Genomic DNA, 17,379 nt, shown 5'->3' on the forward strand with positions numbered 1-17,379 from the left:
ACCCTAGAAGCTAGCCTATGATTATGATTGTTGTTGTCCTACGGACTAAGCCCTCCAGTTTATATAGACACCGGAGAGGGCTAGGGTTACATAGAGTTGGTTACAGAGAAGGAGATCTACATATCTGGATTGCGTAGCTTGCCTTCCATGCAAAGGATAGTCCCATCCGGACACGGGACGAAGTCTTCAATCTTGTATCTTCATAGTCCAACAGTCCGGCCAAAGTATATAGTCCGGCGGTCCGAGGACCCCTTAATCCAGCACTCCCTCAGCGACGCCGCCGAGCTCACCATGCCACCTCCTGCTTGCCTGCCCTCGCCCGCGCCAGCGCAGCGCCTCGAAGGGCCTCCTCGGTGCCGCCCCGAGCCCCTGGACACCTCACTTCCCCCTGCCTCTCTCTCGCCCTCTATTCGCCATGGCCGACGCGGCTGCGCCTGAGCCGTCGTGAAGTCGCGGCCACCGTAGCCTCCTCGTCGCCACGCCGTGTCTAGAAGCTCCGTCGTCGTCCGCTTCACCGAGCCAGCCGAGCCCGGAGCGCTCGCACGCCTCGGAGACGCCTCCCCGACCCCGCCTTCACCGCCCGTTGCCAGAGATCCCCATTGCCGCCCCAACCGCTCCAGCTCTTCCCCGACCTCGCCGACCATCTCTCCCGACTCGACATGAGCCACTGCTCATTCTCCCCCTCTCTGCTCTCTCCTTTGCACGCCGTAGTCGCCGCACCTTGCTCACCCGTACGCGCCGTCACCTCCGCACGTCGTCGTCGTGGCCACTGCCATGCGGGCTCAAGCCCGAGCGCGTCACCGCGTTCGCCGCACCCCCAGGAGCCTGCAGCACCTCACCACGCCCTCTATCGTGCCCCCTAGCACCGAACCTGAGCACACCCGAGCTCTGGCCGCCGCTGCCGAGCTCGTGGCAGTCGTCACCGGCCGCCCTAGTTGCTGCTGCTTGCCACAACGGGCGTGGGTGAGCTCCAGCTCCCAGTAGCCGCTCTCCGCTGGCCATTTGGTCGCCGAAGCAGCGAGCCCATGCCCGCCGCCGCGTCTACTCCCGCTGGTGGTTAGCCCGGTTTGACCAGGGGGCTTGACCTCCCCTGGGTCTATGACAGGTGGGGCCCAGCCCTGCTAATTAACCTAGGTTAGGGCTAACTAAATCTAGTTGTTTATTTAACCACTGACATGCAGGACCCACTGGTCAGTTTGAGCTGGACCGGCCCCGTTGACCTGGTGACGTCACCGTGATGCAATGCTGACGCATTAAAGAATTTTCTGGATTTAAACTTTTCAGAAAATTCTAGAAATTGTTACAAACTTCAAAAATTCATAGAAATTAATCTGTAGCTCCATATGCAAAGTGTTATATATGAAAAATGATCATAAAAATATAATCTATCCATTTGTACTGGTTTCATGCATGTTTAAACGAGTTAACTTGTTGTTTAGTGCAAAACATGATAAAGCACTATTTAAGATCATATATGGGTTTGCAATTTGAATCTTTGGTTCAAAATGGCTCAAACTCATCTGGTCATAGTTGCATTAGCCCAATACACTTATTTTTCCATGTCTCATGCATGCATCATATTGTTGCACATTGTTTGGTGTTGATTGTATATCGGTGCTCTCTGCGGTAGGTTCTGCCCTGGAAGAGTATCGCGAATATCCATATGAGGAGCAATACCAATCTACAGACCCACAAGGCAAGCAACCAACCATTTGATCATATCGATACAAACCCATGTTCTTGCTTCTGCTCCCTTTTACTGCATTTAAGACAACGCGTTTCAAACTGCTGTGTGCTATGGCAGTTAAACCCATTTCCTCTGCATGACCTGTCGTTGCCACAGTAACTAGATGAAACCCACTAGCATGTGTAGGAGTTGATTGAGCGATGTGTATGTGTTTCCTACCTTGCTATGCCTTCTATGCTTAGAGTTGTGTCAGATATGGTTCATGTGGGTGATGGGCTAGAGTGAAATGATCATGATGGTAAAGAGATTGGTGTGTTGAACACGATTTGGTAAAGGTATCGATGAGAGGCCATGTAGGAGTACATGGTGGGTTGTTTCATTGGAACCGTCCTTAAGCACCTAGATCTGTATGTGTGATTTAAGATTCAGCTACTACCATGCATTGGGCCCTGAAATATGACCCCACTCGATTTCTTATCCATCCTAGTCCTCTGTCCAGGAGTTGCAAGTAGTTTCTGGTGTTTGTAGCTAACTGGAGGCCGTGGACAGCACTGACCCTCGGGGTGGGCTGTGATGTGGTAGGTACATGGCCGGGCATGCCGGGCACCCATTAGGTGTCTCGGAACCCTGTACACATCATTTGGGGCCGTATGTGGAAACCTCGGGCGGACTCCCTGCGGATGGAACCTGAATAGGCGATAAACCTAGACTAGAGACTTAGGTGTTTAGGTAGGTCGTGGTCTACACCCACGTCGGCTTTCGCTTGAAGTCTGCCGAGCACATGTCGTGTGCAGACGCTAAGTGGTGGAAACATGTATGAAGAAGTACACCCCTGCAGGGTTAATATCATCTATTTGAATAGCCGCATCCGCAGTAAAGGACTACTTGGTTGCCTACACAGTTCATAGACAAGTAAATGGATACTACTAAAAGCCTCAAGATAAGCGTGAGTGCCAAGGATGGCTCTTCCGTAGGATGACGGAGGTGGATCCCCGGTAGTGTATTGAAGTGGTGTGTAGTGGACTCGAGTGCGCAAAACAATTTCAAGTTGGTGTCTCATAAGGTGGCTTAGCCAAGAGTCAAAGTTGGCTTGCTGCAATAACCCCACCATCCTTCTCGATAATGTGCATGTATGTAGGATCTGATGTAAGTCTTGCCGAGTACCTTTGTACTCATGTTTGCTCAATTTACGTTTTACAGAAGATGCTACAACCCCTCCTGATGGGTTCTTCATAGACGTCGATGTCCACGAGTAGGCTGGAGCCCAGGTGGTGATCCTGAGCTCACGATGGACCATGTAGGATAGCCAGGCTTCCGCGAGCCTCTTTTATTTTCTAGATGTCTGTACTCAGACATGTTACTTCCGCTGTTGGCTTGCATGTTTGTATGACTTGAATGTTGGGTCGTGAGACCCGTACTTGTGTGTATGGTATGTATGTCTCTCTGAGCCTTTAAATAAAGTATTTGTGTTGTAGAGTCATGTTGTGATGCCATGTTGTATTTGCACATATCGGGCATATTGTGTGTATGATTGAAATGCTTGGTATGTGTGGGATATGACTATCTAGTTGTTTATCCTTGGTAGCCTCTCTTACCGTGAAATGTCTCCTAGTGCTTCAACTGAGCCTTGGTAGCTTGCTACTACTCCGGAACACTTAGGCTGGCCGGCATGTGTCCCTGTTCGTTCCAGTGTCTGTCCTTATGGGGAAATGTCACATGATGACTACTGGATTCCTGATAGCCTGCTACAGCCCGGTTTACTGGAGTCCTGCTAGCCTAGTTGATACAGCCCGGATTAACTTGTTGATGACCGACACGTTCGTTGCCGGGTCACGTATGCATGTCCCTGTAAGTTAGTGCCACTTTTGGTTCATGACTAGCCATGTCAGCCCGGGCTCCTTGTCATATGGATGTTAGCATCACTATCATATACGTGTGCCAAAAGGCTCAAACGGTCCCAGGCAAGGTAAGGCGACACCCGTGGGGATAGCGTGCGTGAGGCCGCAAAGTGATATGAGGTGTTACATGCTAGATCGGTGTGGCATTGAGTCGGGGTCCTGACAATAACTACAAATGCAAAGTGTTATATATGAAAAATGATCCGACAAATCCAATCTATATATCTGTGCTGGTTTCATGCATGTTTAAGCAAGTTAACTTCTTGTTTAGTGCAAAACATGATAAGGCACTATTTAAGATCACAAATGAGTTTGGATTTTGAATCTTTGGTTCAAAATGGCTCAAACTCATATGGTTATAGTTGCATTAGCTCAACACACTCATTTTTCCATGTCACATTCATGCATCATATTGTGCATATTGTTTGGTATTGATTGTGTATCGCTGCTCTCTGTGGTAGGTTCTGTCCTGGAGGAATACCATGAGTATCCGAACGAAGAGCAGTATCAGACTACGGACCTGCCCGGCAAGCACCCACCCATTTGATCATATCGAAAAAATCCCATGTTTTTGCTCCTGCTCTCATTTACTGCATTTAAGACAACCGTGTTTCAAACTACTATGTGCTACGGTAGTTGAACCCATTTCCTCTGCATGACCTGTCATTGCCACAGTAACTACATGAAACCCACTAGCATGTGTAGGAGTTGATTGAGCCATGTTTGTGTTTCTTACCTTGCTATCCTTGCTATGCTTAGAGTCGTGTAAGGTCTGGTTCATCTGGGTGATAGGCTAGAGTGAAATGGTCATGTCAATAATGGGAGTGATGTGTTGAACATGATTTGGTAAAGGTATCGATGAGAGACCATGTAGGAGTACATGGTGGTTGTCTCATTGGAACCGTCCTTAAGCACTAAGATCAATATGTGTGATTTAAGATTCAGCTACTACCATGCATTGGGCCCTGAAATATGAACCCGCTCGAGTTATTAGCCGCCCTTGTCCTCTGTCCAGGAGTTGCAAGTAGTTTCTGGTGTTTGTAGCTTACTGGAGGTCATGCGCAGCACTAACCCTCGGGGTGGGCTATGATGCGGAAGGTACGTGGCACGGTGTAGTGGACGCCCGTTTGGTGTCTCGGGAACCCTGCACACATCGTTCAGGGCCGTATGTGGAAACCTTGGCCGGACTCCCTGCAGATGGAACCTGAATAGGCGATAAACCTGAACTAGAGACTTGTGTGGTTAGTCAGGTCATGGTCTACATCCACCTCGGCTTTCGCTTGAAGTCTGCCGAGCACATGTCATGTGTAGACGCTAAGTGGTGGAAACATGTATGAAGAAGTACACACCTGCAGGGTTAACATCATCTATTCGAATAGCCGCGTCCGCGGTAAAGGACTACTTGGTTGCCTATACAGTTCATAGACAAGTAAATGGAAACTACTAAAAGCCTCAAGATAAGTGTGAGTGTCGTGGATGGCCTTCCGTAGGATGACGGAGGTGGATCCTTGGTAGTGTATTGATGTGGTGTGTAGTGGACTCGTGTGCGCAAAACAATTATAGGTTGGAGTCTCGTAAGATAGTTTAGCTAAGAGTCAAAGCTGGATTGCTGCAATGACCCCACTATCCCTTTATTGATAATGTGCATGTATGTAGGATCTGATGTAAGTCTTGATGAGTACCTTTGTACTCATGTTTTCTCTAATTACGTTTGCAGAAGATGCTGCAACCCCTTCTGATGGGTTCTACATAGACCATGATGTCGACGAGTGGACTGAGGCCCAGGTGGTGATCCTGAGCACATGGTGGACCCTTATAGGATAGTTAGGCTTCCTCAAGCCTTTTTACTTTCTAGATGTCTGTACCCAGACATGTTGCTTCCGCTTATGGCTTGTATGTTTGTATGACTTGAATGCTGGGTCCTGTGACCCTTATCTGTGTAAATGATATGTATGGCTCTCTAGAGCCTTTAAATAATGTACTTGAGTTGTAGAGTTTTGTTGTGATGCCATGTTGTATTTGCACATATCGAGCATATTGTGTGTATGTTTGAAATGCTTGGTATGTGTGGGATCTGACTATCTAGTTGTTTATCCATGGTAGCCTCTCTTACCGGGAAATGTCTCCTAGTGCTTCCACTAAGCCATGGTAGCTTGCTACTGCTCCAGAACACTTATGTTGGCCGGCATGTGTCCTTCTTCATTCCTGTGTCTGTCCCTTCGGGGAAATGTCACGTGGTGATCCTTTAAGTCCTTGTAGCTAGCTACGACTTGGGATTCATTCGCTGTTGATCGACATGTTCGTTGCTGGGTCATGTATGCCTGTCCTGGTAAGTTAGCGCCACTTTGGGTTCACGACTAGCCATGTCAGTGTGGGTTCTTTGTCATATGGATGCTAGCGACACTATCATATATGTGTGCCAAAAGTCGCAAATGGTCCCGGGCCTAGTAAGGCGACACCCATGGAAATACCGTGCGTGAGGCCGCAAAGTTATATGAGGTGTTACATGCTAGATCGGTCTGGCATTGGATCGGGGTCCTGGCAGCGTTGGCATCAGAGCCGGACTGCCTCTAGGTTCTTCAAGCCAAACTGGTCGATGTCAAGTCTAGAAATGCTTTAGTTATATGTAGGGGAATTGATTGTGGGATGGAACATAAGGCTCTTTTTACTCCTTTACCTCATGGCATTTTGATCTGAGTCGGTCCATTCTTTCCATGGGGGTTAAGGACTAGGATCTCTTCTCTCTATCAGGTTCACGTGTTACTAATCCGTAGTACCTTATAGGATTGTTGGTTACAAGCCCCAATTCAGTTCTACTACTTTAGTATGTTGTTAGTTGGACCCAGAACCTTGATATGATGTTGCTGAGTGTATGCAATCTTTTGCAAAGTGTCTCAAAATCCTTTTTGAGCATTTATAGCCGTTATGCTGTCCAATTTCTGCTAGAAATTCTAGTGCCTTTGCATTATTTGGTGTTTCAGATGTCTTCTCGCACTACTCACCAGGTGGTAGGACTGACCTGGTGCATTGACATGCCCGGACACACGACCATGTTAGTCCGAGTGATGACTGAGACATGCTATAGATGGTATCCTGAATATACCGTCAAAGAGCAGTTTCGCGACTTCAATCAGAGTCAGTTTATCTGCAACGTGAGGATCTTCCTATCTTATCCCGGAGCTACGGAGCCTTTGCACTCGTCCTACGGGCTTGGTATCACCGTGGAGATGTTTGTGCAGGATGCTGCCTACTCTATGATCTCCATCATTCGAGCCGGGTATGCATCACTTCAGGATACCGTGTTCCGCTATCTGTCGGCGGCACACACTGGCCAGGAGGGCTATTACAATTGGCTATATGCTGATGCTTCTCACCAGGAGCCACACCTCTTCACCACCACTGATATGTTGGAGGAGAGAGACCGAGAGAACCGTGCCTTACGCATGGGGTTGTACAACACCTGCATGGACCACTGGGCTACCTTGACACGGCTCGCACCTGCCGTGCAGACCGGTTACCTGGATATGCGTGATCTGTACCCCGTTCGCACACGTCTACTAGCACGCATGGATTATCCAGATGTTGGGGGTATCACGCCTCCATGTGGGCGCCATCTTCCACCCTTCGTGGGGCCGAGGCCTCATCCAAGTCCATATGGTCCACAGGCCTGACGTGATCGTGAGTTTTCGGATCCGTAACGTCCCGCTTCCAGGCTATGCGAGGGATCTCTATGAGGACTACTACAGAGCCAGAGACGACTGAGATGGACCACGACACTTGTAGTATGTAGTAGTTGTATTTCCACAGTCATGCGTGTCTTGTGGAATATGACTTAGTGTGTACTGGATTCCGGAGGTGTAGAAATTTAATGTATAGGAGTTTGGAATGCCTCCGATGAGATGTAATCTTCCTTCCACCGCTGTTGTACTTCAGTTTGGTCTTGTACTAAACCGCGTATGGTGTGTATGACCGATGCTATATATATGGCAGTTTTATTATTACCATGTCGTACGGATGAACATCCTGCATTCCGAGTCATCCATTGCATTCTGCACTTCTATGTCAGAAATTTGTCATCCTTGTCTAAACCGTTGTTTTGTTTTCCTAGGATGGTCAACACCCAAAACAACCCTGCTGCCCTGGAGCAGGCTGAAGGCAGTGGGGCTAGAGATGCGAATCTGCCTCATCCTCCTTCCTTGGTTGAGGTCATGTTGGAGGCCGAAAGGGACAAACGTGAGACCAATCGTTTGCTAGAACGCATTGAGAAGAACACAACACAACACCAGCGGAACGACTTGGTGTCTCTCTGTGACTTCATCAAATTGCACCCACCTACCTTCCATCATTCCGTCGAGCCCCTCAACGCGCATGATTGGCTCCGCATCATCACCCACAAGGTACGCTCTGCTCACGTAGCCGAAGCTGGCAAGGTCACATACGCTACTTATCATCTTGAGGCCCCGCCAGCCTTTGGTGGGAGAACTATGAGGCCATGCGCCCAACTGGCTAGGTTACCACTTGGGCAGAGTTCAGTGAGGCTTTACATGAGCATCACATTCCGGAAGGTCTTATGGATCGCAAGCGGGAGGAGTTTTGCAACTTCACCCAGGGTACACTCATTGTGGATGCATACATCAGAGAGTTTGGAAACCTAGCACGTTATGCAACTGAGGAAGTATCCACCGACGCCAAGAAGCTGGCAAGGTTCCGCAAGGGACTCAGCCCCGAGCTTCACTGTGATCTCCGACTGCACGAGTGCACTTCCTTCCAGAAGCTAGTGAACAAGGCTATCAGTGCTGAGACAGGTCAGGCGGACTTCGAAGCTACACGTAAGCACGGTCGTGACACTGGTTCCTCATCCGGTTCTGGCTCTCAGAAGCGCCGGGTGTGGGTGCCTAACACCGCTCTGCCACCCAGGTTCACACCGAGGCCATCCTACCAGGCGCCTCATCCAACCTAGCAGTATGCACCACCCAAGTCTTATGGTGGATCCACCACCAATGCTCCCCCACGCACCAGCACTATGACATGCCTCAAGTGTGGAGAACCGGGTCACTACATGTGAGAGTGTCCCGAGGCCAACCCCAACCCTAACCAGTCCGAAAAGGCTGTTAGCCATGGCAAGCACACAGGGAATGTGTACTACGCCAAGCCGGCCACCGCTGCACGTGGTCATGTGAACTGTGTCTCAGCTGAAGAGGCTCAGGATGATCCCAATGTCGTTCTTGGTACGCTCCTTGCTAACGGCCATCCGTCATCTGTTCTTTTCGATACTGGAGCATCTCATTCATTTATATCCGAGAGATATGCTCGTTTGCATAACACCGCATTTTGTGATATGCCCACTTCCATGGTAATTCAAACCCCATGATCCAAATGGCAGACTTCTAGAGTGAGCCATGGGATTGAAATTCATGTCGATAGACTTGTTTTCCTTGCATCTCTGATAGCTCTCAAATCCTCGGACATTAATATCATCTTGGGTATGGACTGGATAGCAGCCCATGATGCCAAGATTGATTGTTTCTCTAGGACTGTTCAACTTACACATCCATCGGGCAAGGTAGTCAATGTCCTGACCCGAGTAGCTAAGCGACAACTCTACTCTCTTAATGCAGTTCTTTGCCAGACCTCAAAGACGTTCCGGATATCTTTCCAGAAGAACTATCGGGTGTTCCACCTGACAGGGATGTCGAGTTCGTGATAGATGTTATCCTAGGAACTGTCCCAATCTCTAGGAGACCCTATAAGATGGCACCACTAGAACTAGCTGAGCTCAAGAAACAACTCGATGAGTCCTTGAAAAAGGGTTTCGTCCGTCCTAGTTCTTCTCCATGTGCTTGTCCCGTCCTATTTGTTAAGAAGAAGGATCGTACGGATCGAATGGTTGTACATTATCGACCCGTCAACTTGGTCATCATAGAGAACAAGTATCCGCTCCCCAGGATCAACGATCTGTATGATCAGCTCGCTGGATCCTCGGTCTTTTATAAGATGGATTTGAGGTTGGGCTACCATCAAATCAAAATAGAGAATGGGGCCATTCCCAAAACAGCCTTTGTTACTCGTTATGGCCAATACGAGTACACCGTCATGTCCTTCGGTTTAACCAATGCCCCAGCCACTTTCTCACGGTTAATGAACTTGATCTTCATGGAGTATTTGGATAAATTCGTTGTGGTATACCTCGATGATATACTCATCTACTCCAAGAATGAGGAAAAACATGCCGAGCATCTAAGGCTAGTATTGATGAAACGTCGAGAGCATTGCCTTTATGCCAAATTCTCCAAATGTGAGTTTTGGTTGCCAGAAGTGACCTATCAAGGCCATGTAATCTCTGGTAAGGGTATTGTATCAATCCCGAGCGATTTCAAGCCATTCTTAATTGGACTCCACCTGAATCGGTCAAGCAAGTTCGGAGTTTCATTGGCTTAGCGAGCTATTGTCTCCACTTTGTCGAGAACTTCTCCAAAGTTGCTAAACCTCTAACCGAACTCCTCAAGAAAGATAAAAAGTTCGAGTGGACCCGCAGTGCGAGCACAGTTTTCAAGAACAGAAAAGACGCCTGACATCTGCTCCAGTACTGGTACCACCAGATTTCTCCAAGGACGTTGTTATCTATTGCGATGCCTCGCAACAAGGACTAGGTTGCATACTCATGCATGATCATCATGTAATTGCCTATGCTTCACGGCAGTTGCATCCACATGAGGAAAACTATCCTACACATGATCTTGAGCTTGCAGCTGTAGTCCATGCACTCAAAACATGGCGACATTACCTTCTCGGTAATCGTTGTGAAATCTTCACCGATCACCAAAGTCTAAAATATATATCACCCAACCAGATTTGAATCTCAGGCAAAGACGTTGGGTCGAGTTGATCTCAGATTACGACTTAGGGATAACTTACACCCCAGGAAAAGCCAATGCCATGGCTGATGCACTAAGTCGTAAATCTTATTGTAACAATCTGATGTTACAACAAAGTCAACCACTTCTCCATGAGGAATTTCGAAAGCTTAACCTTCACATTGTTCCTCAAGGATTCCTTTCCACCTTGGTGGCGAAACCTACTCTTACGGATCAAATCATAGCTGCCCAGAAGCGAGATAAAGGTATAACCCGCATTCAGGAGAACATTGCTAGCGGGGTTGCTAAATGTTTCTCTATGGATGACCAAGGTGTTGTCTTCTGTGAGAACGCCTAGTGGTTCCCAAGAACCAGCATCTATGGCAGTTGATCCTTAAGGAGGCTCATGAATCTCCTCTCAACATTCATCCTAGTAGTACCAAGATGTATCAGGACCTACGCCAGAGGTTCTGGTGGACTAGGATGAAGAGAGAAATTTCTCAATATATTGCTAATTGTGACATTTGTCATCGTGTTAAAGAAGATCATCAATGGCCTGCTGGCACCCTTCAACCTTTAGCTATTCCTGAATGGAAATGGGATAAAATTGGTATGGATTTCATCGCCAGTTTTCCCAGGACCAAGAGAGGGAATAACGCTATCTTCGTTGTCGTCTATCGTCTTTCCAAAGTAGCCCATTTCTTGCGTGTTCGTGAGAGTATAACAGCTAGTCAGCTAGCAGATTTGTATATCTCCCGAATAGTGTCTCTCCATGGTGTTCCGTTGCAAATTAACTCTTATCGTGGAAGTCTCTTCACCTCTCGATTTTGGGAAAGTTTCCAAAACGCTATGGGAACTCGTCGATCCTTTAGCACCGCCTTCCACCCTCAATCAAGTGGTCAAGTAGAACGCGTCAATCAAATTCTGGAAGATATGCTTCAAGCTTCTGTTATCTCATTCGGAATGCATTGGGAGAAATGCCTTCCATTCGCCGAATTTGCTTATAACAATAGCTATCAATCTAGCTTGGGCAAATCTCCTTTTGAAGTTGTCTATGGATGATGGTGTCGAACGCCTCTTAACTGGTTAGAAACTAGGGAAAGACAATTCTTTGGCCCGGATATGATCCAGGAAGCAGAAGAGCAAGTTCGCATTGTTCGTGAAAAGTTGAAAACAACCCAATCTCGTCAAAAGAGCCAATATGATCGTAAACATAAGGCTATGACTTTTGAAGTTGACGAGAAGGCTTACCTTCGGGTTACCCCTCCAAAGGGAACCAATCGCTTCGATATCAAAGGCAAATTGGCTCCTCGCTATATTGGACCCTTTCGCATTCTTGCCAAACAAGGAGAAGTTGCCTACCAATTGGAAATACCTCCACACCTCTCCATTGTCCATGATGTCTTCCACGTTTCTCAACTCAGGCGTTGCTTCTCGGATCCTATCCGTGGAGTGGACCACGAAATGCTTGATCTCCAAGATAATCTCACATATCGAGAATATCATGTTCGTATCCTTGACCAAGATGAGCGTACCACTTGACGCCATAACAGCAAGTTTCTCAAGGTTCAATGGTCACACCATTCCGAGAAAGAAGCCACTTGGCAAAGGGAGGATAGTCTTCGACTTGAGTACCCCACCTTCTTCCCGAAGGATCCTAAATCTCGGGACGAGATTTTTATGAGTGGGGGTGAGTTGTCACGCCCTAGCTTGTTCATGCATTAGAGTGTTTGCACCATGTTTACTTTGATCAGAAACTTGGAAATGGGGATGGCAGAACCCCTAGCACCCCCTTAATCCAACTAGGGTTTACTAAAATCATTTTCAATTAACCTGAAATGCCCTTCTAAAATGTTCATCATCTTTGCCTTGGTCTTAAACCTCTGACAAAAATGGTGCGCAATTTTCTAGGACATCCTAAGGTCACTCGATTAAATCATATGTAAATTGCATTTGGACATTTAAATGTTATAAAATATTTTAAATGTCCAAATAATCCTAAACTAAAATGTTTACTGTTAGATATATTCTATATAGTGGGCATGAGAAGTTTGGTGATATTTGAAAGTGCCTAGGTATTTTTAGAAAAGCCATACCTATAGAAAGAAAAGAAAAACAAAATAAAAAGGGAAACGAGCTTACATGGCCAAACCCTCCAGCCGGCCCACCTGGCGGCCCAGCACTGTGTTGGCCCGCGCCAGCCAGCTGCTTCTTCCCCGCCAGGCAGGCAGGGAGGTGACGCCGGCGCGCACGAGCTTGCCACGACACCAGCTGCTTGCCTCCCGTGCCTCTGGACGCCTGGACGTCCTCCACGCCGTCTCCCCGACCCCCTGGACACCTCACTTCTCCCCCAGCGCCTCTGCCTCACTCTCTCCCACCATGGCCGACGCAGCCGCAGCCGCACCGCCGTCATAGCGGCGGCCACCGTTGTCTCCATGCCGCCTCGCCGTGTCTAGCAGCTTCGCCGCCCTCCTCTCCATCGAGCAGACCGAGCCCCGAGAGCTCGTTCACCCCGGAGCCACCGCAATAGCCTCACCCGACCTCGCCATCACCGAAGATCCCCATCGCCGTCACGCCTACTCCACCTCGTCCCCGACCTCTCCGCCTAGCTCGCTGAAACCACCATGAGCTTCTGCCTCTCCCCATCCTCTCCGTTCACGCTGCCGTCCTCTGTAGCGACCGCAACAAGCTTCACCGCACGCGCTACCGCCTAAGCTTGTCGTCCATGTAGCTCCGGCCAGCCAACGGCCACGCCACCTTGTCCACTGACCTTACCGCACCTCGTAGGCCACGTAGGAGCTGGCCTCGTGCCTCCAGGACCACAGCAACAATGAGTTCGGCCTCGCCCAAACTCCGGCAGCCACAAAGCTCGTCGTCGGTGTCGTTTTCGGCGACCTTGAGCTCAACCACCACCACCCCTTCACACGTCTCACTCCCAGATGCACATAGGTGGCCTCCGTCGTCCATTTGGTCGCCGGGGGGCGAAACCCGCACCCTCCGCCGCATCTGTAGTCACCGGCGGCTAAACGCCGATGAGTCAGCCCAGTTTGACCATGGATTTGACCCCCCTGGGTCACTCACATGTGGGCCCTTCCCGTTAGTCAAACATAGAATTGGGTTAAACAAATTCTAATTAGATTAGTTAACTAACAGTGACACTGACCAGTGGGTCCCACTGGTCAGGTTTGACCTGGACCGCCCCTGTTGACATGCTGACGCAATGCGGATGCAGTGCTGATGCAGTAACTCATTTTCTGGATTTATTCTTATTCAGGAAATTTCAAAAAATAGTGCTAACTTCGAAAATTCATAGAAATTAATCTATAACTCCAAATGCAAAGTGTTGTATATGAAAAATGATCAGAACAATCCAATCTATCCATATGTACTGGTTTCATGCATGTTTAAACAAGTTAACTTGCTTTTTAGTGCAGAACATGATAAGGCACTATTTAAGATCACGAATGAGTTTGGATTTTGAATATTTGGTTCAAAATGGCTCAAACTCATCTGGTTATAGTTGGATTAGCCCAACACACTCATTTTGCCATGTCACATGCATGCATCATATTGTTACATATTGTTTGGTATTGATTGTATATCGGTGCTCTCTACGGTAGGTTCTGCCCCAGACGAATACCGTGAGTATCCGAACGAAGAGCAGTATCAGACTACAGGCCTGCCAGGCAAGCAACCACCCATTTGATCATATCGATAAAATCCCATGTTCTCACTCCAGCTCTCATTTACTGCATTTAAGAGAACCGCGTTTCAAACTGCTATGTGCTATGGTAGTTGAATCCATTTCCTCTGCATGACCTATCATTGCCACAGTATCTAGATGAAACCCACTAGCATGTGTAGGAGTTGATTGAGCCATGTTTGTGTTTCCTACCTTGCTATGCCTTCTATGCTTAGAGTCGTGTCAGGTCTGGTTCATCTGGGTGACGGGATAGAGTGAAATGATTAAGTCGGTAATGAGAGTGATGTGTTGAATGCGATTTGGTAAAAGTTTCGATGAGAGGCCATGTAGGAGTACATGGTGGTTGTCTCATTGGAACCGTCCTTAAGCACTGAGATTTGTATGTGTGATTTAAGATTCAGCTACTACCATGCATTGGGCCCTGAAATATCACCCCGCTCGACTTATTAGCCGCCCTTGTCCTCTGTCCAAGAGTTGCAAGTAGTTTCTGGTGTTTGTAGCTTACTGGAGGTCGTGTGCAGCGCTGACCCTCGGGGTGGGCTATGATGAGGTAGGTACGTGTCACGGTGTACTCGACACCTGTTTGGTGTCTCGGGAACCCTGCACACATTGTTCGGGGCCGTATGTGGAAACCTCGGCCGGACTCCCTTCGGATGGAACCTGAATAGGCAATAAACCTGGACTAGAGAATTGTGTGGTTAGTCAGGTCATGGTCTACACCCACATCGACTTTCGCTTGAAGTCTGCTGAGCACATGTCGTGTGCAGATGCTAAGTGGTGGAAACATGTATGAAGAAGTACAACCCTGCAGGGTTAACATCATCTATTCGAATAGCCGCGTCCGCGGTAAAGGACTGCTTTGTTGCCTATACAATTCATAGTCAAGTAAATGGAAACTACTAAAAGCCTCAAGGTAAGTGTGAGTGTCGTGGATGGCCTTCCATAGGATGATGGAGGTGGATCCTCGGTAGTGTATTGATGTGGTGTGTAGTGGACTCGAGTGCGCAAAACAATTACAAGTTGGAGTCTCGTAAGATAGTTTAGCCAAGAGTCAAAGTTGGCTTGCTGCAATAATCCCACCATCCCTTTATTGATAATGTGCATGTATGTAGGATCTGATGTAAGTCTTGCTGAGTACCTTTGTACTCATGTTTGCTTAATTACGTTTGCAGAAGATGCCGCAACCCCTTCTGATGGGTTCTACGTAGAGCTTGATGTCGACGAGTAGCCTGAAGCATAGGTGGTGATCCTAAGCACATGGTGGACCCTTGTAGGATATTTAGGCTTCCTCAAGCTTTTTTACTTTCTAGATGTCTATACCCAGACATGTTGCTTCCGCTTATGGCTTGTATGTTTGTATGACTTGAATGGTGGGTCGTGTGACCCCTATCGGTGTGAATGATATGTATGGCTCTCTAGAACCTTTAAATAATTTACTTGAGTTGTAGAGTTTTGTTGTGATGCCATATTGTATTTGCACGTATCGAGCATATTGTGTGTATGTTTGAAATGTTTGGTATGTGTGGGGTCTGACTATCTAGTTGTTTATCCTTGGTAGCCTCTCTTACCAGGAAATGTCTCCTAGTGCTTCCACTGAGCCATGGTAGCTTGCTACTGCTCTGGAACACTTAGGCTGGCTGGCATGTGTCCTTCTTCGTTCCTATGTCTGTCCCTTCGGGGAAATGTCTCGCGGTGATCCTTTAAGTCCTTGTAGCTTGCTACGACTTGGGATTCATTCGCTGTTGATCGACACGTTCATTGCTGGGTCATGTATGCCTCTCCCGGTAAGTTACCGCCACTTTGGGTTCACGACTAGCCATGTCAGCTCGGGTTCTATGTCATATGGATGCTAACGACACTATCATATACGTGTGCGAAAAGGCGCAAACAATCCCCGCCCTGGTAATACATGAGCGCAATACATGAGCGTGATCCATGGACATAGCACTATAGGTGGAATAGAATGGTGATGGTGGAGAAGACAAAAAGGGAGAGGATAGTCTCACATCAACTAGACATATCAACGGGCTATGGAGATGCCCATCAATAGATATCAATGTGAGTGAGTACGGATTGCCATGCAACAGATTTACTAGAGCTATAAGTGCATGAAATATCAAAAAGAAACTAAGCGGGTGTGCATCCAACTTGCTTGCTCACGAAGACCTTGGGCATTTTGAGGAAGCCCATCATTGGAATATACAAGCCAAGTTCTTATAATGAAAATTCCAACTAGTATATGAAAGTGACAACATAGGAGACTCTTTATCATGAAGATCATGGTGCTACTTTGAAGCACAAGTGTGGTAAAAGGATAGTAGCATTGCCCCTTCTCTCTTTTTCTCTCTTTTTTTGGGCCTTCTCTTGTTTTTTGCCTCTTTTTTGTCCGAAATCTCATCCCAACTTGTGGGGGGGATCATAATATCCATCATCCTTTCCTCACTGGGACAATGCTCCAATAATGAAGATCACCACACTTTTATTTACTTAGAACTCAAGAATTACAACTCGATACTTAGAACAAAATATGACTCTATATGAATACCCCCGGCGGTGTACCGGGATGTGCAATGACTCAAGAGGGACATGTATGAAAGAATTATGAACGATGGCTTTGCCACAAGTACGATGTCAACTACATGATCATGCAAAGTAATATGACAATGATGGAGCATGTCATAATAAACGGAATCATGGAAAGTTGCATGGCAATATATCTCGGTATGGATATGGAAATGCCATAATAGGTAGGTATGGTGGCTTTTTTGAGGAAGGTATATGGTGGGTGTATGGTACCGGCGAAAGTTGTGCGGCAGAAGAGAGGCTAGCAATGGTGGAAGGGTGAGAGTGCATATAATCCATGGACTCAATATTAGTCATAAAGAACTCACATACTTGCTACAAAAATTTACAAGTCATCAAAACCAAGTACTACGTGCATGCTCCTAGGGGAAGGCTTGGTAGGAGTTAACCATCGCGCGATCCCAACCTCCACACATAAGAAAGGCAATCAATAAATAAATCATGCTCCAACTTCATCACATAATGGTTCACCATACGTGCATGCTACGGGAATCACAAACTTTAACACAAGTATCTCTCAAATTCACAATTACTCCACTAGCATGACTCTAATATCACCATCTTCATATCTCAAAACAATCATAAAGAATCAAACTTCTCATAGTATTCAATGCACTTTATATGAAACTTTTTATTATATCCCTCTTGGATGCC

The sequence above is a fragment of the Triticum dicoccoides genome, chromosome 3B (assembly GCF_002162155.2).
Source record: "Triticum dicoccoides isolate Atlit2015 ecotype Zavitan chromosome 3B, WEW_v2.0, whole genome shotgun sequence".
NCBI lineage: Eukaryota > Viridiplantae > Streptophyta > Magnoliopsida > Poales > Poaceae > Triticum > Triticum dicoccoides.